We start from the raw sequence: 17607 nt of genomic DNA on the forward strand, positions 1-17607 counted from the left end.
TGTCATAAATATAGACAAAAACAGCAGCGCTCCTTTTCCTCAACCCGTGTAAGGAAACAACAAGCAAAACTTGATGAAATAGAAAACAAAGAGATCAACAAAGCCAAAGTTGGTTATTTGACATCATTCAGAGTCAAGACAAAATAGGGAAGGCAGAAAAGATTAGGAATGGCAAATTACAGATAACAGGAGGATATTAGGAACAATTCTGTCAGTAAATGTGAACACTTAGATAAGTGGTTAAATTCCTAGAAAATTACAGCTCCAAGAACTGCTCCAAGAAGAAATAGAAATTGGGCACAGTCTTATTTCCAGCAAAGAATTTGAATTAATAAGTTCAAGAAACATCTCCCCTCAAAAAAAAAAAAAAAACACCTAGAATGTTCTTCTAAACATTTAAGATACTGATGATTCCAATCTTATACAAACATCCAGAGAATAGAAAATTGGAGAACTCCATTTTTTAGGTGCCTGTAAATGACAATACCAAGAGCAGAGTGGGGTTAATGCAGTAAAAGAAAATTGCAGGTCTATTAACATGCATGAACAAAGACTCAGACAAGAAGCTAAGAATAAATTGAACATGATGTAAAAATACCAATTCTCCAATTGACCCATAATTTAATCAGTACATCAATAGGCCTTTTTATGGAGGCTGACACTCTGAATATAAAATTCTTATGGATGAATAATCCAGACAAGTCTGAAGAAGGACATGAGATAGGGGCATTTTTCCCTACCGGATAACAAAATTTATCACAGCAGATATAGATGCATTGGCACACAAAGATATAAAATTAACTCATAAAAAGAGACTAGAATAGCTCAAGAACAAATGTGTGTATATTTAATAAATGAGGCTGACAGTTATCTACAAGGAAATTAATGGATTGTTTGCCTACCTCACATCACACATAAAAATAACATTCCACATAGGTGAAAGACCCAAGTAGGAGAGAGTACTCTAAAACCTAGAAGACAGTATAGGATAATATCTTCATGTCCTCAGGGAGAAATCCCTCAAGGAAGGACTTCCAAAACAAAAGGAAACAAAGAAAAACCTGTATAAGAAAGGATCAATCAATTCACTAGGGTTAATAACCACTGTTCACCAAAAAATATTATGAGGAAAGTGAACCAAGCCACAATGTGTAGAAGTCACTTGATTAGTATTCAGAAGAAAGATTAGTATCCAGAATATAGAACTCATAAACAGTAAGAAACAACTCATTAGAAAAATTGGCCAAAAACATGACATTTCACAGCAAAAGAAACGCAAATGGCCATAATCATTAAATATGCCTATTCAAAATCAGAGAAATGCAAAATGAAACCATAATGATAACATGTATAACACAACATTGGTTAAAAAAATAAAAGTACATACTGGGAAACAGGAGGAAAGACACATGCCTGGTGGAAGGTCACCATTTTGGAAATAAGCGGCATAATCTGATACATTTGAGAATATACGTACTATGACCCAGCTTCTCTAATCTTTAGACATATACCCCAGAAAAATCTCTATACACATACAGCAGGAGACATGTTTAGGAAGGTCACTGCCAAGAATTCATAATAGCCCAAAACCAGGACATCACTTAAACATGCATCCGGAATAAATAGTAGACTAGATAAAGACACTGAGGAATAGTCATCCAGTAGGGTCTTATTGAATATGTATAATATGTAAAAATATGTAAAATATGCAACGATGTGGATGATTCCCAGGGAAATATTATTAGGCCAAAAAAATCTAATTTGCAGAAGAATACATGAGACGGGAGTTTATTTACAGAAAGTTCAATAACATGTAAAATTAAACAATATATTTTAAGCTCCTGAAACATGGTAAAATGCAAAGAAAGTCAAGTGAATAATAAATACAACATTAGATGAGTGGTCCTCTCTCACAGGATGGGATGGAGGAGGGGTTCAGTGGGGTCTTTAAAGTTGAAGGTTATGTTCTTTGAAATTGGGTAATGGATATGTAGATGTAACTTTATTATAATTATTTAGCTTTAAATATTTTATAAATATTCAATATTGGAAAAACAAGTAGACACTCTCAGATGCTAATACACATGAAAAGAACAATCCCCAATAGGCAAGGCAGGAAGTTGAGAGGAAATCCTCAGTTTCTCTGGCAATCACAATTTGTAAGTAGGCTTTCCCTTGGGGCTTGGTGTGTGATGGACCCTCAGTTCACTGTAAAGGGACTAGAAGGATGAAGGAAACAAGTATCTCATTCAAAAGGCCAGCAGTGACCACGTAGGATAACAAAACGACAGACTATTAGAAGTGTTGGGGCGCCTGGGTGGCTTGGTCGGTTAAGCGTCCGACTTTCGCTTAGGTCATGATCTCGCGGTTCGTGGGTTCGGGCCCCGCGTCGGGCTCTGTGCTGTCTGTCAGCTCAGAGCCTGGAGCCTGTTTCAGTCTGTGACTCCCTCTCTCTCTGACCCTCCCCTGTTCACTCTGTCTCTCTCTCTCTCTCCTAGAAATAAATAAAACATTAAAAAAAAAAAAGTGTTGACTGGCAAGGCTGACGTCAACATGTTTTTACAAATGAAGAAACTGAGGCTCTGAGTGGGGAAGTGATTTGTTTAGTTCACACTAGTATTCAGGAAGAGAGCTGAAATTAGAAGCAGCTCTCTGGGTCTAAGGCACTGTGGTCACCTTGGTTAGGTAGGAAGAACGTGGACTCAGGAATATACTGAAACTGGGTTGGAATTCAGGCACTGACACTAAGCTCTATGAGCCAGCACAAGTCAGTTATATTCTGGAAAGCCTAATTTCCCCTTGAGTAAAACGGGGATAGGAAATCATACCAGTCTCATATGGCTGTTAGAAGCTGCATGAGGTATTGTATGTAAAAGTTAAAAATCCATTGCCTCCTTACCTCCTACCCATGATGGCAGCAGGTGAGGAGGCTGGAATGATGTGACATCATCAACCCCACACACGCCCACACAGAGAGCAGTGTGCTCACTCGCAGCAGAGTCAGAGCCCTGCACCTCCCAGCGTGCTGGCACATGGAAGGGCACATTGGGGTTTCTGGGTAAATTTCTCCTTGGTGCTCTTTGCTTCTTCGTTTTGCTGCTCAAACCGAATTTATCTCTGGTTCCAGATGACTAGACATTCACTTTGCATTTGTACAAACAAAACAATTATTGTTATTTCCTGTTTACCCCAGACACGCAGAGCTTTTGTTATCACCAAGAGATCCCTATGGGAACGAAGAGAATCAAGCTGAACAAAGATTTTTTGCCAAAATCAATTTCCTGAAGCTGGGAGGCTTTATCATTCACAGTCTGTGTGCAAAGCAGGTTTTTTTTTTTTTTTTTGGATGAATGACTGATTCCTTTATTGATTTCTCCCTTCACCCAGCCTCCATTGCCTGCTATTTCGCCCTAACTTTGGGATCTTAAGCTGGGTGGAAATGAATTGGCAGGACATTCTCTGCCCGTGGGGCATTATACAGTGACATTTCTCTGCTCTTTCTTGGGGACCGTTCACCTTGGCTTGAACAGGTGTGCAGATCATGGGGATTTGTGGTGCCCCAACAGGGTCGCTAGGAGATTGGCTGAGGGCCCGCAGTTAAGTGTTTTGGTGAGGCACGTCTGGGGCACATTCCAGCTATGTAATCTCAGGCAAATTAATTAACTTTTGAGCTATATGGAACATATTCTCCATGACGGAGGATTTGTAGGATTTCTTTTCTTTTCTTTTTTCTTTTTTTTTCTTTTCTTTTTTTTTTTTTTTTGTTACAATTCAGCCTATACATATTGAGTACCTACCCGCTGGATCACGCAGGGAGAGAGCACTACAAAATGAATAAGTCACACTCCCCTACCATCAAGGGATTCAGAATTAAGTTTAGGGGTGTGCAAGTTTTATCAAAAAGCAGACTGGTCAGGAGCACATGAGCTGGAGTGGCTCAGAGCAAAGTACGCAGCCTGGTTCTGCCAGCGTCTAGAAAAGGCTGAGTGAGCTTAGGCACCACAGTAACCTGACCAATTCGGGTTTCCTATCTGTAAAATAGGGATAATGATTCTTCACAGCCTGGGTGTGAGGTTTAAATGAGATCTTATTTTTTGAGCAAGTTTCCCAGCTCTCTGTGCTCAATCTCTCATTCACTGTAAGAAGAAACTCAACCTAGGGACGCCTGACTGGCTCAGTGGCTTAAGCATCTGACTTCGGCTCAAGTCATGATCTCACGGTTCCTGAGTTGCAGCCCCACATCAGGCTCCCTGCTGTCAGTGCAGAGCCCACTTCAGATCCTCTGTCTCCATCTCTCAGCTCCTCCCTAGTGTGTGCTCTCTCTCCCTCTCAAAAATAAATAAACATCAAAAAAATGAAAAGAAACTCAGTCTATGGATCCTGTCACATGCACTGTTCAATCATGTTGGCCTTTCCTCCACGCCAGCATCCTCCCTATCACTCTTTTCTCCCCCTCACACTGAAAATTGCTTTAAAGCCCCCCAAAAACACTGCTAACAGAAGGTGTGGCACATCCTGGACTTTCCCTGAGGTTAGGGGTGACAGCGGTACTGTCATCGTGGCCCCATGTCCACCTCAGAAACTTTTCCACGGGCTGAGCCTACTTCCTTAGCCCTGTGGTAGGAGCACTTAGCATCAGCTCTGCCCTTTGAACAAAACTTATCATGTACCATACACAATTGTTAACGATAGGCCCAATGTTGTGATGCAGAGCTTTTGAACATTATCTTGCAGAACTGAAACTTCTTAGCCGTTGATTAATAATTCCCAACTTCCCCTCCCATGAGCCCGTGGCTACCATCGCTCTTGTCTCTGCTTCTAGGAGTTCGGCTATTGTAGATTCCTTATATAAGTGGCATTGTGCAGTGTTTGGCTTTCCGGCACTGCCTTATTTCACTTAACATAACATGCTCGTGGTTCAGCCCATGTTGCCACATATGGCAGGATTTTCTTCTGTTTTAAGGCTGAATAATAGTCCATTGTACATATAGACCGTGTGGTATGTGTGGTATGCAGTGAGCACGGGAGGGCTAATATCGCTTCGAGATCCTGATTTTGGTTGTTTTGTCTAAAACATCTCATCTGGGTTATCTATTCCAAGGGGATTTCACATTCAGAAGCAAACATGTTTGTTCGGTTATTTTTTCCCAACCAGAGGATCCGAAGTCTCTCTGAAATGAATTTTCTATCAAGCTCCAATAGCAGAGAGCTTTAAAACATAGCAACTTCTCCCCCTTCCCCTTCCCTTAACCATACAGAGTGCCCAGTGCAGGTGAGATAACGAGGGTGGATCCGGTCAGTAACCATTTTTAGTGCTGAAATCCTCTGAGGGTTTCTTTTTGCACCTTTTCTCCCAGGTGTCTCCCCAAGCCCTGGGGAATAATTTCTTGCTTCACCTCTTTGTCTTTCATTGAGCATAGGAAGAATTCATCCAAGCATAAGGAGAGGGGGGAAAAAGGCTTTTGGGGAGAAGGGGGAGAAATCAATCCCCTGTCAAAATAGTCTGGGTCCACATCTGCCCCTTTCACTCAGCCTTTGCTTAAAGCAGGGCCGGTTGGGTAGGATGGGCGGGGCTCAACTCGCCAGAGCATCTGTCACTCCCAGCAGAGCCAGGGCTGCCTTCTGAGCTGAGCAGGAAAATGACTAAGTGATGACAGAGAAATGGCTGCCAATTCCAAGTAGAATCACCACCTCTGAGCACGCACAGCATTGTCTCTTCAGATGGCACTTTCGCAACCAGCTTGCTGTCCCTGCAGAGGATTAGGATCTGAAGATTTGATTTCTGTCCAAATACCCAGGCAGCCACTGAGTCCTAGAGTTGCAGAGTTTTATTCTGGGGGAGAAATTTGACCAGGAAAGGCCAAGTTGAAAGCTGTGAGACTGGTCTCAGAAGGACAGGAAATTCTCGAGGAAGTTTTCAAGAATCCCAAGGTTTCTGGATGAGTGCTGAGGAAAGGACACTGGGCTTCCCGCAGAAGACTTAAGTATTAGTCTCTGCTCTAACCCCTTCTGTGATCTTGGGCAAACTATTTTACTTTTCTGGACTTTAGTTTTCTCATCTATAAAGGGAGGACATTGAACAGGATCAATACTTTTCAAATTGCGTCCTGAGGATCCTATAGTCAATAAGTTGGAGGAAATTCTGGGATAAATTACTTAGAATGTCTTAGTAATGACCTTCTCATTTTTTAAAAAACTTTAACATGTGAATATGCACCACAACTTCCCAGGACAAGGGTAGCATGCATGTTTTCATAAGCCATCAAAAACCCTTTAATGGAGAAGGTGGCAGACAAGCCACTTAATGGGTTTATTGGTACGAATGATACTTGTTCTGGACATTTAGTTACAGAGCTCAGGAAGGTGGGGAGAAGCTAGAATGAGAAGCACAAGTCCCAGCAACACAGAGTGTGAGACCATGAGAATAAAAGTCCGTGGAAATGGGATGCCAATTAGGAGAGAGGCGTAAAAGTCTATTTGACTCATCTTCACTTATAGGAAGGGTTTTAATGAGGAGTTGGAGGTCATGGAGAACCGAGTGAAGGAAGAGCAACTTCAAACTTAAACAGTAAGAAAAAAAAATCTTACATGTTTGCTCATGGCTTTACCAGTTCTGGTGATCCTTGTACCTTCGTGTAGCTCCAGATTTCTGTCCAATGTCAATTTCCTTCCACATGGAGGACTTTCTCTCACTTCCTGTAGCGCAAGTCTGCTGCACATCAACTCTTACAGTCTTCATATTACTGAAACGTCTTTATGTTGCCCTTGTTTTGAAACGTTTTTACTGAGTAAAGAGTTCTAGGTTGACAGGCTTTCTCTCAGTACAGTTCTTTGAAGACATTGCTCCACTGTCTTCCTGCTCTCAACATTTTCAAGAAGAAATCTGCTATAATTCTTTTATTATTATTATTTAAGTTTTTAGAAATCCTGCTGTAATTCTTCTGTTCCTCTGTGTATAACCTGTCATTCTCTTGATGTTTTAGCTTTACCCTTTATCATTGTTTTTAAGCAATTTCATTGTGATATGTCTTGGTGTCGTTTTCTTCGTGTGTGTGTGTGTGTGTGTGTGTGTGCATGTGTGTGCTGGGATTTCATTGAGCTCTTTTCATCCATGAGATTATAGTTTTCACTGAAAATTTGGAAAATTTTAAGCCATTATTTCTTCATTTGAAAGAGTACATTTTCTGTCCACACCCCTCTCACTAATGTCTCTTCGGGCGACTCCAACTACCTACATTTTAGGCTGCTTGTAATTATCCTGCAGCTCACTGATGCCTTTTTCACTTGGTGGACAGGAGGGAGGAGGGATTCTTTTTATATCCTGTGTGTCATTTTGGATAGTTTCTATTGCTATGTCTTGAAGTTCACTAATCTTTTCCTCTGAAATATCCAATCTGCTGTGGGTGCCCTGGAGTGTATTTCACCTGTTACACAGTATAGTTTTCATCCCCTGAAGTTCCATTTGGGCCTTTAAAAAATATTCTCTATGTCTCTACATAACTTTTAAACATATTGGAATTGTTATAACAAATGCTTATTAAAGCATTATTTATGTCCTTCTCTGCTTGTTCTACTGTTAGCTCTGGGTCAGTTTCTATTGATTGATCAATCTTCTCATATTTTCTTGCTTCTTTACATATCTAATGATCTTTGATTAGATTCCAAACATTGTGAATTTTATTCTGTTTAGTGCTGATTATTTTTTATATCCCTATGAATATCCTTGAACTTTGTTCTGGGGTACAATTAAATTATTTTAAAATAGATCTTTTTGGTTCTTCTTTTTGTGATTTTTTTGGTGGGCTCAGAGCTATGCTCCGTCTAGGACTATTTATTTCCTACTACTGAGGCATGGCTTCCCGGGAAAGTTTCCCCAATGTGCCATGAATTATATGTTTTCCCCTCTGTCTGGTAGAAACAAGCACTATGTATAGTCTTGTGTGAGCACTGGCACTGTTCTTCAACCCTTCTAGATGGTTTTCCCCCAGCTTCGTGTACTTCCCTTAAATGTATGTGCTCCTCATACTGTGCGAGATGCCCAAGAAGGACCCTCTACAGACCACTCTCTGTGAAGTTTTCTCCTTTTTTGGTACCCTGTCTTGCCAGTTCCCACTCCCTTCTTTTCTCCAGACTCTCAATACATGGAGTCCATCAGGCCCTGTCTGGCTTCCCCCTTCTTATGCTGCAGATTGTAAATTCTCTCAAGGTCATCTGTGGCAATTATAGGGATCACCCTGTTAGTTAGCCATCTCAGGGATCACTGTCCTTCACTGCAGAATATCCAATGACTAATCTCTGTTTCATATATTTTGTCTGTTTCCTATTGTTGTTGTCACTTCAGTAGGGAGATGAATCTAACTCTTGTTACTCTATCTCAGATGGAAGCAGAAGTCTTTAACTTAAAATTAGAGCAGAAAGTTTAATTTGAACACAAGGAATGATGTTTTTACTTTATTAGAGAAACAAAAATGTCATTGAAAAAAGGAGACCCAGGAATATGTTGGAGTCCTCTTGCTTGGAGCCTTAATAAAGGGAACAGGCTGAGAGTGTGACCTGGCTGGGACATCTATTGTCCCATTCATGCGAGGGTTGATTTGGCTGTTCTGGCTGGCTAGACAGGTGTCCCCTTCCTTCCTAACTGCTGCATGTGCATACCTCCCAGAGCTGTATGCTTGATCAAAGAGAACGACCACGCCGTAGAGGAAAACCATTCTTCAGTCAAGGATATATGAGTAGCCAGGCTCCCCTGTTAGAACCTTAAATCAAACCCTCAATGTCCATTTGCAGAAGAATATAGCACAGGTAAGCTTCCAGAACTCCAGAAACATTCAAATGAGGCACTGAATGTGACAGTCTACCTTTCCTATAAAATAAAATAATTAAATTAAATTAAACAAGTAATGTTTGTCATGGTAGTTATTAAGAATTCTTTCTGATGTGTGTGACAGAAAGTAAATTGAAATCTTCAGCAAAAAGGGTTATTAATTAGTTTAGCATTTTTACTGGAAAGTCCAAGGAGTTGTGTCAGGCACATCTGTTACTCAAGGTTTGAATAATCACTCTAGACCCAGGTCTTCCCTTGACATGAGGGCTAAGACAAAGAGAATAATGCTCTCACAAGCATAAGTAATTTGAATGGGCTCTTGAGTCATGTGAACACTACCAGATTAATTACTGCTTCCGGGGAAATGATCTACATTACTCTGATTATTTAGCATGGATCTTGTTTTTCAGCTCTCCACACTCCCTTCCGTCCACCATCCCCATGACTGACAGTTTTGTTAGAATCACACTAGAGGGGGAGGGACACTGTTTAGTCAAAACTGTACCTGTGAAACGTGAGGGAGCGTTCTGAGATGATCTTGCAAGATTTCTACCTACTCTAAAAATTCATGATTCTAAGGACCAAAATGTTTGAAAAATGACAGCACCTCAGATGACACACAATATATTGATTTCCTTCCTAAGAATCCTTTCTTAAGGTTTTGTTGTTTTTCTGATTTTTAAAATAATGCATGCTTATTACTGAAAATTTGGAGACTCAAGAAATATCACCACCCAAAGAAGGTCCTTGATTACATTTCAGCGTACGTCCAAATTATTCAAGAACTTGATTGATATGAGTTAAAAGAAGGCATACCTGAATAAACACTGCTGCTAATTCTCTTGATCCTTCGTGAATATAGACCAAATTGAATACCAAATCTTGGCATTTATGCTCCCGGTAACAGTAAGCAGATTTTTCAATTGATTATGGCGTATGAGCACTCTTGAAGGTCTTATTCCTCTAATTACCTACTAGTGGCTGCTCTGCATTTTGCCTTATTGAATAAAAATACACATCATTAATGTCTAGTCCCTGCTGCTGCATCCTGCATTGCAAAACTTCACCACAATACACATTTCATCTTGACATACTTTTGAAGGATCTTACACATACACACAGGAATGGTGAAGTATGGGTTGAACAGGACATATAGTTAATTTCGTGTTAATTCTACTCATTCATTCCTGCATTCATCATTTATTTACGCATTTATTCAACAACCTTTTATTGAATTTCTATTATGCTCCAGGTGCTTACAGAGTAGTAGAGAAATAAATGTGAACAGCACACATGGGTTTTTTCCCTCTCATAGTTTGAAGTTTAATGGGAGGCTTGGAAAAAAATAAATGTCAGAGAAATACTTACAAACTGTGGTAAGTGTCATGAAAAGAGCAAACAGAGTGTTGTGATTTATAAAATTTAGACCACCCAAGGTTCTTCTCTGCTTCTACCTTCCACAGCTCCCCATTGCCTACCTACGCAAGGCAGCCAGCAACTCAGCATGGCGTTCAAGGCTCTTCACAACATGGACCCTGCCTGATGTTACCACTCCCATTGCCCCCAACACTCAGGCACACACAAATATTCGCCGTTGCCTGGATGTGTATGTAATGCCAAGGGGTCAGATTTTTTACTTGCAAACAATAGAGTATCTTTGAGTGATTCCAAGGAAGGCGGTCCCATGAGGGCACACAATGTGTGCTTTGAGTGGGAACCTTGCGGAGTGGAGTGTGCAGGAGGAGCTGGCCAGGTGGAGGCGTGAGACCTGTTAGGAAACATCGATAGGCCTTCAGCAAGAGGATGGCATTGCCTAAACGTCCGTGAGAGTGAAGATCTACTGGACAAGGACCCGATGCCTTCTCTTGGACATGGTCATGGATTGGCTGTGCAGGCGAGGTCATAGCAAGTGACTCCTATCCTCCTGGCCTTGAAGAGGTTGGTGAGCTGCCAGCTGCAGCAGTAAAAGTGGCAGTAAAGTGGTATTAAGGTAGTTGCACTACTTAAGTCAATATATGGATTCTTCTAGAGGAAAGTCAGAAATAATTTCTTCCTCTGGGGCTCGTCAGAGTCTTACTAGAGAACTACCCAGACTTCTTGCCGGTGGTGCTCTCACATCACAGGGCATGGCAAGAAAGGTGATGCCATAAGCCTCTAACCTGGGGTCTCACGAGGGTGGCCCACAGGCTGAATTTGGCTTAAAGAGCAATCAGCTGATTTATCTTGCACTGTTTTAAAACCGGGAATTTCCATACAGAATTTCTGATTTCCATCTTCTCTTTAAACATAAGATCTGGAGGTGCCTGGGTGGCTCAGTCTGGTGAGCGTCGGACTTTGGCTCAGGTCATGATCTCGTGGCTCGTGAGTTTAAGCCCCAGGTCTGGCTCTGTGCTGACAGCTCGATGTCTGGAGCTTGCTTCAGATTCTGTGTCTCCTTCTCTCTATCTGCCCCTCTCCTGCTTGATCTTTTTCTCTCTCAAAAATAATAAAAATATTTTAAAAATTAAAAATAAGATCTGCTTGGGGCGCCTGGGTGGCTCAGTTGGTTAAGCGTCAGACTCTTGGTTTCTGCTAAGGGCACAATCTTGGGGTTTAGTGAGTTTCGAGCCCCGTCTTGGGCTCTGCATTGGCAGTGCAGAACCTGCTTGGGATTCTCTCTCTCTCTCTTTCTCTCTCTCTGCCCCTCCCCTGTTCACTCCGTGTCTCTGTCTCTCTCAAAATAAATAAATAAACTTAAAAATAGAAATAAGATCTGCTAACATTCTCACGTGACAGCTGACTGGAGCTGAGGGGAGACTCTTTTTCCAAAGGCATTTATAGCCAGGCTAATGATGGGCCCCAGCACTCCCTCACAGCCACCTGAGCTACAGGTTGATAATGCGCTAGTGACTGTAGAAGGACCCTTGTGTCATACATGCAACACCTTCTGGTCTGAGCCCCGGAGCACGCAGGTGAGGCTGTAAACACAGTCACCCTTCCCTGACTGTCAGGGAGGCTTGACTCTCCTCCACGTGCCTCACCAGGTGCCTGCCCCCGGGGTGCGCCAGGCCATGGCTGTCCCCCTTCCCCACGTCTACCCAGGCAGCACGTGCCCGTGCCTTCGTGACACTATCTGAACACTAACAATAACACTTCCAATAATATTAATAGGAAACAATCATGGAGCACTTCCCATGGTCCAGGCACTTTGTCAAGAGCATCAGATGGATACATGACTCCTTCAATGAATCTCAATGCAGACATCACTATTCCCATTTTATAGATGTGGAAACAGAGACACAGAGAAGCACTTTGTCCAAGGTTGCACCACAGGTGATTAGGAGAAAGAAGAATCCAGGTTAAATCCTTGGTGCCTACTGTTGAAGAAATTATTGACCAATAGCATATATATATGTTTATTTATTTTGAGAGAGAGTGAGCATGAGCAGGGAAGGGGCAGAGAGAGAGAGGGAGAGAGAATCCCAAGGAGGCTCCACACTCTCAGGGCTGAGCTTGATACGGGGCTCGATTCCATGAATCGAGATCATGACCTGAGCTGAACTAAAGAGCCAGATGCCTAACCCAGAAACGATAAAAATCATTTCTGTTTTATCTATTTCTTTGAAGTTTAATAATGCATATTTGGAATTATCTTCAAACAGTTACATCTATCTGGAATTGCTGCTTAATTCCCAACAGGGTACCATACGCTTTCTTATCCTTCATCTTTGTGCACACGTTTCTTCTGCGTAGGTTGTGGTTCCCTCCTCCTCTTGCTCATACAAGAGTAGGTCTCCACCCTGGAAACTTCTGGTAGCACTTTGCATATGCCTTTTATAGGTGGCACGGCCACATATTCTGAGGTAGTCTTGATTTAAAATATTTGGTCCTACTGTTACGTGTTCTCAAAGCTCGTGCCCAGGCCCTGGACACCCGATTCAGAACACATGACCACGGTGTGTTTATAGTCCTTTCAGTTTCTATTGAGGGTTTTAAAAAAAAATGCACACAAGTTTCCCTTAGGAGACAGTGAGGTCCTCAGAGCAGAAACTGCATCTTTCTCACTTGCATGTTCTGGCCCAGCTTGAATGATAGAGAGTATTGCACGGAGTGAGCACAGTCTATCTCTTATCCATCTGGATCTTAGTTCTATGTCCTCTTTACTTAATAGCACATTCAGATCCCTCTCTCTCTCCCCGTCAAATCAGCTTGATCGAAATAATGGAAGCGCATTTGGAGGTATCAGAGGTTGATGACAGCTTTGTGTGGTATTTCCCTGGGCACTTACCTTTCAGCTGGCATGACAGGCCTCATCCAGAAGCATCCATATAGAAAAGGTCAGTGAACAGAATCCAGTGTATCTGAGGACAAAGCGCATATTAGAATGAATAACCATGGCGGGTTCAAAACAGTGGTTCTGGACCAGGGGTGATTTTCCCCCTTCTGACCCACTCAGGGCAATATCTGGAGACATTCTTGGTTGTTACACCTTGAGGAAGAGCCTCTATTAGCATCTAGTGGGTAGGGGCTAGGAATCCTACTAAATAGCCTACAGTTCACAGGACTGCTGCCACAACAGAATTTTCTAGCCCCCAAATGTCAATAGTACTAAGGTTGAGAAACAGAGGCTGACAGGGTGTTCTACATATCCCTAAACGCAATGGCTTCAAGCAACACACAGTTTTTATCTCACAGCTCTGGAGTCCAGAAGTCCAAAATGGGTGCCACTGGGCTAAAATCAAGGTGTCAGCAGAGCAGGGTTCCTTATGCAGGTTCTAGGGGAGTACCCACCTCCTTGCCTTTTCCGGCTTCTAGAAACCACTCCTATTTTCTGACTCGTGGCTGCTGTCCTTCATCTTCAAAGCTAGCAATGGCAGTCCAGGCTCTCAGGTGCCAGGTGTCTGGTTCTCCCTCCTCGGCCTCCCTCTTTCACGTGAGGATTCTGTGATTATCTTGGATCTATCTAGATAAACCAGGATAATCTCAAGCCATCTAATTAGCAACCTTAGCTCCCTCAACAACTTTAATTCTCTGTCACCACTTAACCTAACATATTTGTAGGTTTGGGGAGTAAGATGTGGACATCTCTGGGGGCCATTATCCAGCCTACCACAGAGGACCCTTATTCTACAACCCAACCCTAAATCAAATGCATTTCCTGACTTTATCAAGATCAAGTTGCAAGTCATTTAGATAATTCCCAAATATCATAATATGATTTGAAAAGAATTAAGTGTGGACTGCTCAAGATCTGTAATTCTCTTCCAATTACAAGATTTTTTAAAAAATTTTAATGTTTTTTATTTATTTTTGAGAAAGAGAGAGGGACAGAGTACAAGCAGGGGAGGGGCAGAGAGAGAGGGAGACACAGAATCTGAAGCAGGTGCTTCAGACGTGGGGCTCAAACCCACGAACTGTGAGATCGTGACCTGAGCATAAGACACTTAACATTGAGCCACCCCAGAGGCTCTCAGTTACAGTCACTTCTTCACCAAGGCCTGCCATCGGACCTCCAATGACATTATTTCCTGAGCTGTGGGACTCTGGGCTCAGTCACACCGGCCTCTCTGTGTGGCTATCAGGCAAGGAGCTTATACACCGGGATTAATAGCCAGATGGAAATCCCTGTGCCTCTTCCTTAAGTGCCAGATTCAACCACTTCCACTACAGAGATAGGAGTCTGAGACCCCCCTCCTCTTCCCAGAAAATGCAAGACAGCAGCCTAAATTTCTTGCCCAGTTATAGGCAGAATGAAGGTGGAAGAGAAGGAGCCCTGGCTGGGCCCGCACAGAGCTGGTGGCCCTGCCCAGGAGTGCCTGCTATGGGGGGCTGGGTGGGCATGCCCGCCCGGGTTTCCTGGCCCGTGGCCAATCAATGACCCTTTTCTGCTTCTTTGTACCAGTTGAGAAAATTCGGTAAGAAAAAATGGTTAACATGAGTTTAAGTAGCCTGTTGGAGAACGACACGTACCCGTAGGAGGCGCACTGGAATTTGGGGGCTTCCAGCACAAGGACTGGGTTTACCCAACGGTACAGAATGGCTGGTGGAGAGTACTGGTGTTGGAATTGGAAGGCTCTGTGCTCTGGTTCTGGCTCACCTCTGCCTGTGACGACTGCTTCATACAGCCTTCGGGGCCCCTCTGGCTGACCTGCCCCTGTGGCCCACGGTCTCTCCTTCTAGCCTCTTCAAGCGGGGCAGGTGCCTACAAAGTCATGTTCCCCATAGAAGATGCCCCTGTGGGTCCGTGGTATTCGTTTAGGGCCATGGTAGGAACCCGGCTGTAATCCAGGCCCCTTCCAGCTTTTGCGAGTAAGGCCTTCGTGCCTGGCATGTCACAGAGACGACGGTGCTGTGGTGTCTTGTCGGCCTGTCACGTGCGCCCAGAGAAATAGTCTCCTTCGCAGCCAGCAGTATGATTTATTTGAAAGAAAGTCTATAATGAGCATGTGCTTCAAATGAAAGAATCAGGAGGGTACTGCCAGAGCTCTTTTATGCTAATGCTCTGCAGGGAAGGAGCTTGGAAATTGCTTTTATTAAGGGACCAGGACACAGAGTGGGGAAGTGGAGCCTGCGAGCAGCCAGAGGCCTCCTGTGTCTTCGCCTTCAACCCGCAAGCGTCTGGGACGCCGGCCGCGGTTGGCAGGGGCCGTTGGCACAATGGTGGCATTGCTGGCGCTGGCCCCGTGGGCTGTCTGGGCCGGAGAAGTGCTTTCTTTGAATCCTTGCGGTCCGCCTGAAGTTGCCGTCCCTGGCTCCCTTTGCTCTATCCGGGTGTGAGTCGGGAAACAAGAGCAGGCCCCTGGTGTCCCCACAGTGACAGGGTAAGACTCGGTCATGCTCCAGCTCATAGGCTTGGCGACCAGCAGAATGGCTGAGCCTCACTGGCCCTAACAAATGCTGTGCCGTCAACTGGGAAGAGGATTTCACAGGGCCCTGCGTGGACCCTGACCTTGCCACCTTTACCGATAACCTCGTTGGCAGTTTATAGCGCATTGTTCTAAGTGGGTAAATGACCCAGGAGCAGGAAGAGGAGCCTTGGGAGGTGCCAGTGCTGCCGTTTGCAGTGCATCTTGCCCCCTGACGTTTCCACAGAAGTCCAGAGCTCCCTGTGTGCACTGATCAACCCTCCCTGCACTACACGGAAGTGCGTTCCTTTCCTATTATCTCTGCAACAAATTCCATGAACTCAGTAACTTAAAACAACACACATCCACTCTTCTACAGTTCTGGAAGTCAGAAGTCTACAAGCAAAGTGTCTGCAGGGCTGTGTTCATTCTCGAGGCTTTGGGGTGAATCGATTTGCTGTCTTTTCAGAGCCTGGCAGCGAGCTGTATTCCACTCCTCTGCAACTTCTTGCTCTGTTGTCACCTCTCCTCTTCCTCCTCCTGATTCTGAGCCACCTGCCTCCCTCTTAAAGGCCCCTGTGATCGCACTCAGCCCCCCAGGTTTTAGCATAATCTCTCTGTCCCGAGATCCTTCACTTTATCATATCGGCAGACTCCCTGTCAGCATGTAAGGTGCAGGATCCTGGGACCAGGAGGTTGACTCTGCCCCGCACAGGAGGACTGGCGTGGGTGTGGGGTGAGATGGGGACACCACAGGACCCCCCCCCCCATCTAGCCCAGGGCGACAGCTCCAGTCCCGTGTCCGAGGGCAGCTCTGGCTCTGCCTGTGTGCCTAGGTCTATACCAGCCACTCCCCATGTTCTCTCTCCTGCACCCAAGGGTGCTCATCTTCCCCTGCTGCTAAGTGACTTTGCAGCCCCTTCTCTCTCTTCTTTTGCTTCATCGCTAGAAAGGTTGAGCCGTGCCAATCCCCGGTTCTGACCTTGGGTTCTCTTATCCATGTTCTGCTTCTCCTCCTCGCAGCTCTCCTCAACTGAACATTTCTTCTAGAAATTTCGTCACGGCTCTACAAGTTGTAGGAAGTGGAGCACATTAGTATCATAACAGAAAGGCAGAAGTATGCCATATCTTGAAGCCACAGGTAGAATTTCAGGGCAGCAGGTGCCAACAAGGATGAGGTCACAATGCTTCCTTCTGCCCAGTGGGCAGAGCACTGGACATGATGAGCAGGGGCAGAAAGGAAGTTCAATGTTCCTCACATTGGGACAACCCGAGGAACCAGAGAGGTTTGTCCCTACATCAGTGGGGATGCCTCAAGGAGAGGCCTGCGTGGAAGGACTTGAACATGAATGAGGAAGCCTGCGGGATGCCGACAGGGCCCCCGCTTAGGAAGTGCTGTCTCTGGGACAGTGGAGGCAGTCACTGCTTAGGGCACCTGGAGACCCCTCCCAGAAGGGCAGGCTGTGAGCCCGAGACAGCAGGTGAACCGACCGGAGGGGAGAGATCAGGATCCTGAGAGCCTGAGCTCAAGTTGGAGTTGAGGGCGGTGGCAGCCAGGACAGACGACGGAAAGGCCGATACACAAACACCCGCTGGCTTTGTTAGACACAAGCTGGATTAGTGAGCAGTCCGGGGGTCTAGAAATTGCCTGCTTTGGCAGAGGCTCCCTGTCTCATAGGACACAAAAGTACCTTAGCCCTCCCTAGAGCTGGCGGGACAGGGGTTCATCCTGTGGGAGAAGGACAGTTTCAGTGGCTTGATGCACGTGTGCAGACGCACGGGGCACAGGAGTGAAAGCGGGGTGTCTCTAAGCGGTTTGGGAAAAGCGAGCAGCGAGGCCTCGGCCGGAGGAGCACGGAGGGCCAGTAGGGGACGTGTCTGCTTTGGAAGGTCTGCTGGGAGCACTCCAGCAAAGAAGTGGGGGAAAGGAGTCAGCCTGGAACTAGCCTTCGGCTGGCT

The 17607-nt window shown here is 44.6% G+C and overlaps 1 long non-coding RNA gene across 1 annotated transcript; it reads right to left on the reverse strand.

Annotated features, from left to right (window-relative positions):
* Positions 1-8476: 8476 nt before the first annotated feature.
* Positions 8477-16710, reverse strand: LOC144241017 (uncharacterized). Its single transcript, XR_013337938.1, has 4 exons — positions 16631-16710; positions 13092-13164; positions 9641-9821; positions 8477-8863 (listed from the first exon to the last, which is right to left on the reverse strand). It is a non-coding gene; the product is annotated as an uncharacterized LOC144241017 (long non-coding RNA).
* Positions 16711-17607: the final 897 nt, after the last annotated feature.

The sequence above is a fragment of the Crocuta crocuta genome, unplaced genomic scaffold (genome assembly GCF_008692635.1).
Source record: "Crocuta crocuta isolate KB4526 unplaced genomic scaffold, BGI_CrCroc_1.0 scaffold197, whole genome shotgun sequence".
NCBI lineage: Eukaryota > Metazoa > Chordata > Mammalia > Carnivora > Hyaenidae > Crocuta > Crocuta crocuta.